Source organism: Mandrillus leucophaeus, unplaced genomic scaffold (assembly GCF_000951045.1).
Source record: "Mandrillus leucophaeus isolate KB7577 unplaced genomic scaffold, Mleu.le_1.0 Scaffold70, whole genome shotgun sequence".
Lineage (NCBI taxonomy): Eukaryota > Metazoa > Chordata > Mammalia > Primates > Cercopithecidae > Mandrillus > Mandrillus leucophaeus.
In genome coordinates, this window is record NW_012107586.1 from 3,900,409 (window position 1) to 3,905,781 (window position 5,373).

General features: G+C 51.8%; 1 protein-coding gene across 1 annotated transcript in view; it reads left to right on the top strand.

Moving 5' to 3' along the window:
- Window positions 1-5,373, top strand: part of WNT10A (wingless-type MMTV integration site family, member 10A) — a 13,987-nt gene that overhangs the window by 3,795 nt on the left and 4,819 nt on the right. The gene's annotated exons all lie outside the window — the stretch shown is intronic.

Here is a 5,373-nt window from a genome sequence, read left to right on the forward strand (position 1 = left end):
AGGTTCTAACTTCTGCAGCTTCGGGTGAGGCAAGGCAAGCTCTGCATCCCTCTCCTCGGCCTTGGTATCCCCTCTGTCCTCCTGTTCCCTCTAGACCCAGTGAACCCAGGTGCCCTGAGAGCCTCGCTGGGTCAGGCCCGCGCGGCCTGCTGGAGGACCTTGGGGTCTTTGAAGCCTGGGGGAGAGTTCAGAGCGGCAGAACAGCGCAGGGCTGGCTGGGTGCCAGGCGCTCCCGGGTTCACCTGCAGTTTAATAAGCGCGAGGTGAGCTGGGGGGACGGGTGGAGGGAGGAGGTTAGGGCTGGAGAGGGACGACTTGCCGGGGCTAGCCAGGGCAGGGAGGTGCTCAGCATGGGGAGGGAGTGGGACAGTGGCTGCCCGGCTCCAGCCGCAGTAGCGGGGCTGGGCACTTTCCCTGGGCCTCAGGACACTGGCCTACCTCTGTGGTTTCCGCTCCCCAGCTCCCCATCAACGCCCCTCATTGCTACACCTCACACCTCATTTCTACCTCTTGCTTCTCAGAAGGGACTCTGGGCTTCTGGAAATAAATCTGCCAATCCTCTCCTCCACTGGCCACCACTGCACCCCTGACTCCACCTGCAGGTTCATCCTCCTGGGGGCAGTCATTTCTCAGTCCATCTTGGCCCATCTTCTGGAGGACTAGCTAAATTGGAATCCCATGAAGCCACCCACGGTGTCAACCAGCCCCTGGTCTACTTCCTTCCACCAGGAATCTCCTTTCTTTCCAAGTTACACATTGCCCATTGTGTGGGTCAGGTGACCTCCGTTTCCTCCAAGTGGAATGTCTGGGTGCTGATGCCTTTTCTGACCCATGTTATCAATGGGTTAGGATCCTCTTAAATGTGGATTCTGCCATGTTTAAACTTCAGACACTGCTTGGGTTGGGGTCCTGGGTCCCTTGGGCCTTCTTTAATGCTGTTACCATCATTGAATTGTCCTGACATCTTCCCTGAGATGAGCTGGGCTGGAGGGATGGAGTTTTGATACAGGGAGGGGGAAGAGGGCTTGAGCATGTGAAGTGGACAAACCTGGGAAGGCGAGGCATGCAATAGGGCTTTGCCCAGCCAAGCAGAGGGGGATGAAGGGGTGCTGGAGCCTAGGCCACGGGGGACAGGGACAGGGGCCTCCGGTAGGAAGAGAGAGGGTCAGAAAAAGCTGTGGGAGGGCCCCAAGTCCATGCTGGCTGCTTCACCTAGTTCAGGAGCAGCAATGACCTTAGTGCCAATGGCACTGGTAGCCCCAGCTTTTCGTGCTAAGAATCTAGATGGTTGGTTCCTGGGCTGGGTACTGGGCAGAACATCTGGTAGAGGGGAGTGGATCATTGTGAGGAACAGAGAACCCCTTCCCTCACTGTGGACACGAGGACTGGAGGAAATTTGAGGAGGGGGCAGCTGGGAGCTGGGCTCAGCACTGGAGTGAGAGGGGAGGAGAGGTCAGGGAGAGGTTTGATGGAGGGAAATGTAGTAGATTCACACAGCAGGCCCTGGGAGCTCCCACACAGTTTAGGTACTGTCTTCCCTAAGGCCCAGACCCATTTGGAACGGATGGAAAGAGAGGGCATGAGGCCCTGAAGCCATGCTCCCAGCCCAGGGGAAGCCAGCAGCGTGGGTTTCCAGGCTCTGCTCTCCATGGCCCTGGCTCATTTTTCTCCCACCTCCTTTTTACATTTATCCTCTTGGTTTTATGCCTAGGCCTCCAGGGATTGGGGTGGTGCTCAGATGGGGAAACCAAGGCATGGGCACTCATATCCCAGGATCACTTAAGGTTCTATTATTCTAATGATACCCAATTAATTAGCCAACATATACTAAGCACCTGCTGTGTGGGCACCGCTCTACCGCATTTTATCCGTGCTTTAGGACCCCCAAACAGTCCCCATATTGTAGTCCTATCATTAGTATCATTTTACAAATGAAGCTAAGAGAAGCTGGGTAACTTGCCGTTAGTCACACAGCTTGAAAGTGAGCCATAGAGCTAGGAGTCAAATGCAGGCCAGCTGACTTTAAAGTTTGCACCCAATCCCCTTTTATACTATCTCCCAAGTTGCAAGGCCAACATGAAGTCCCACTGTGTACCCAGAGAGGTGAGCTGGTGCAATGGAAGAGCATGCCAAGAAATGAAACTGACATGCATATGTGCGTGCGCGCGCGCGCACACACACACACACACACACCAAACACCTACTCCTGTTTTTACATATGTGTGGCTCCATTCAGTGTCACGCCTAAGTGTTCCCACATGCACACTAGTCTCTCTCTCTCTGCCCAGGCACATGAGCAATGCGCAGATTATTTGCATGGAGAGAATGGAGACCAGACCTCTCCCCTTCCCTCCCTCTTTGACTTGAATGGGTAGGGCTCAAGCTTCTCTAACCCCTTCTAGTTTCCATTGGCTCCTGAATCCTCTCTCCTCCACCCTCCCCTGCCCTCCAAACCTCCTCCCCCAGCCCCTTCCCAGCCGTTGGCTGCTGTGGCCTGTAGCAGCAGCTGACTCCACTTAGATGCTGGCAGTCCCTGTCCCAGATCAAAGGCAGGGCGGCTAATTGTGTGTCTTAACGAGCCCCCCTCTCCCTGCTCCGGGCAGCCCAGCTGGCCATGGCCCCACCTGCTCCCCCTCCAGCTGGCCAGATGGCACAGTGCCTGTGTCTGCCCCAGACAGTTGGGGCCAGAACCGAAACTGGGGCCCTGAACAGGAGCTGGGGGCAGACCCAGTGGGCTGGACTTCTATGAGGCCTGGATACTTGCAGCAGTGGGTGGCCACACAGGCCCTGCCTTGTCACCTCTGCACGTGGCTATGACAGCTGTCAGAGGCCAAAGGGTGGTGTAGGGAAGGTGTCTTTAGCTGCACAGGGTAGGGGTGTTCTCTGCAGCGGTGGGGCACATTTCTCCAGATTTCCCCAGGCTTACCCTTAAATGTGACAGGGCCTAGAAGATGGTGGTCGGCCCTGCACACCTCCCTGGACCAACCTCATCCTCTTTCCTGGTGCCATGCACACACAAGGTAATAGGAACTAGAAACTGAGCTACCTGGGTTTCTTTCTCAGCAGCAGGACTCCCATGGAGTCACATGTCCTACAATAGAAAGATGCCAGACCTGGGAGCTGGGAGAGCTGGGTCTGGATGCAGCTCCATAGCCCCTGTGACCTGTGTTTTCTCCTTTTGCATAATGTGTGTGTGTTTGGTAGTGGTGGCAGTGTCTGTGTGGAGGTGATTTCTGAGGCCTGGGCTGCCTCTGGAGGTCTGAGTATTGCCATGTGTCCTAGGAGCAGGCTGATGACTCCCCAGCAATAAGAGAAGTGCTCGGAGTTCCACAGATAAAAGGCAAGGGATAAATGCAGGGTGTGCTTCCCAGGAGCTTGGTTCCATCCTCCTTCTCCTTAGGTTCCACTTTCCCAGGGCAGTTTCTACTCCTCTGCATCTCCTGCTAATTCCCAGTATCCCCATAGAAGGTTCCAGCCCCATCCCCAACCCCTCTTCTCTGCTCATAGCTGAATTCCTTATGGAAAAATGTACTGAGATACCATAAGCTGGAAAGAGAGAGAGACAGTCTGCTTCACAGGCATCTGGTGGTCCAAGTGACCTGTTCTAAAATGGGTCATGAGCTGCTGGGCTTTGTCCCTGATCAGGGTGAAACAAAAAACAATGACCCAAAAAATGCAGCAGGATTGAGTGAGGTCAGATAGGAGAAAGAACTTCTCAGTAATAGCTAATGTTGGAGTAATACTTCCTCAATTAGTAAGGCACTATTCTAAGCACTTTAAATTTACCAATTCATTTAATTCTCGGAACAACAATGAGGCAGATAATAGCCCTATTTTACAGATAAGGAAACTGAGGCACAAGGAGGTTAAGTCACTTGGCCAAGGTCACATAGCTATTAGCAGCTAGTAAGTGGAAGAGCCAAGATTTGAAGCAAACTGGTTTCAGGAATCAGTTCTTAACTACTAAACAGCTTGTTGTATTTCTTTCTGTTTTTTGTTTTGTTTTTCTGTTTGTTTTTGTTGTTTTTTTTGTTTGTTTGTGTTTTTGGCAGGAAGGGGAGGACAGGGCTCTGTGATGCGGCAGGTGAGGATTAAGGTGGATTGGCCTAGGCCTCTGGCTTCTCTTGCTGCCTGCCCTCTCTCTGGTGTGCGGAGGCTGGTCGGAGACTTGTACCAGAACTTGTTCCTAGCTGGTCCATTCTCAGATGCAGAATAAGCAAAAGATAGCCTGCATGTCTGATAATGCGACCCTCCTTTGCAAGTAGGCCTCCCCCTGCCACAGGTCCAGGTGTTCCCAGAGAAAGGCTCAGGCTGGAGCACCAAGAAGGAAGGCATTGTGGACAAGCCAGTGGGCAGGCCGGTCCAACCGCAGCCCCCAAGAGTGGCTTGGTCAGGGAGAGTCTGTGCCTCCTGAACATCTGGTGGAAGGTATCTGCCTCAGCTTGCCCTTCCTTCTCCATGTTCAACACTGCTACATGCCAGACCCCATGCAGGACCCTGGGCTTCCCTCTAGCATCCCTCCAACAGCCTCTTCAGCTGACCTGGATGGATCACAGGCAAGGTGGCTGGGTAGCGCCCATTTCTGAGTGGCTTTCAGGGATGTCCTGTGGACAAGGAAGGGGAAGCCCTGGTGACCCATTTCTTTGCCTCTGGAGTCTGGTCATTAGGGAAGGTCCTATGCTGTGCCTAAGATGGGCATGCACCCATCAGGCTATCTTGGGGCAGGGAGCATTAGGAGCTGACCGTCTCTTCTGACTTACCCTGCTGCCCATTGACATCTCCTCAGGCCTGGAATTTCATCATCGACAATTTATTCTTATTTCCCCCAAAATTGTGTACATCTTATTTTATGAAATATCATTTTATTTATTTATTTATTTATTTATTTATTTATTTATTTATTTAAATAGGTTTTTGGGGAACAGGTTGTGTTTGGTTACATGAATAAGTTATTTAGTGGTGATTTCTGAGATTTTGGTGCACCCATCACCCGAGCAGTGTACACTGTACCTAATGTGTAGTCTTTGATCTCTCACCTCACACCCACCCTTTCCCCGAGTCCCCGAAGTCCATTGTGTCATTCTTATGCCTTTGCATCCTCATAGCTTAGTTTCCACTTATAAGTGAGAACATACGATATTTGGTTTTCCATTCCTGAGTTACTTCACTTAGAATAATAGTCTCAAATTCCATCCAGGTTGCTGTGAATGCCATTGTTTGTTCCTTTTTATGGCTGAGGCGTATTCTGTGACATATGTATACCGCAATTTCTTTATCCACTTGTTGGTTGATGGGCATTGGGGCTGGTACCATGTTTTTGCAATTACAAATTGTGCTGCTATAAACATGCGTGTGCAAGTATCTTTTTCTTTT